Here is a 423-nt window from a genome sequence, read left to right on the forward strand (position 1 = left end):
GTGTCTGACTGTATATCTCTTTTTCCATCTCTCTCTTCTTCTTTTTCTCTATCTCTGTCTCTCTGTGTATCTCTGTCTCTGTCTTTCTGTTTCTATCTCTCTGTTTCTCTCCCTCTCTGTCTGTCTCTGTCTCTGTCTGTATGTCTCTGTCTGTCTGTCTCTCTCTCTGCATCTCTGTCTCTTTGCCAGTCTCTGAAGCAGGAATCCTGATGTTCTTGGTTGTGGCTTCCTGCATTGCTCCCTCTCTGTTTCTCCCTATTCCTCTCTCTTTTCCCACCCCCAACCCCATAACTTTTCCACTATTCTGTAAACAGCTTAAAGTAAAAACACAGAAGTTAATGAGCATGGAATGGGGATGACAATGGGTTGTAAACCTCTGCAGCACAGCAAAGTTGTGGCCCTTAGCGGGGCCCAGCGGCCCCC

Source organism: Trichechus manatus, unplaced genomic scaffold (genome assembly GCF_000243295.1).
Source record: "Trichechus manatus latirostris isolate Lorelei unplaced genomic scaffold, TriManLat1.0 scaffold01538, whole genome shotgun sequence".
Lineage (NCBI taxonomy): Eukaryota > Metazoa > Chordata > Mammalia > Sirenia > Trichechidae > Trichechus > Trichechus manatus.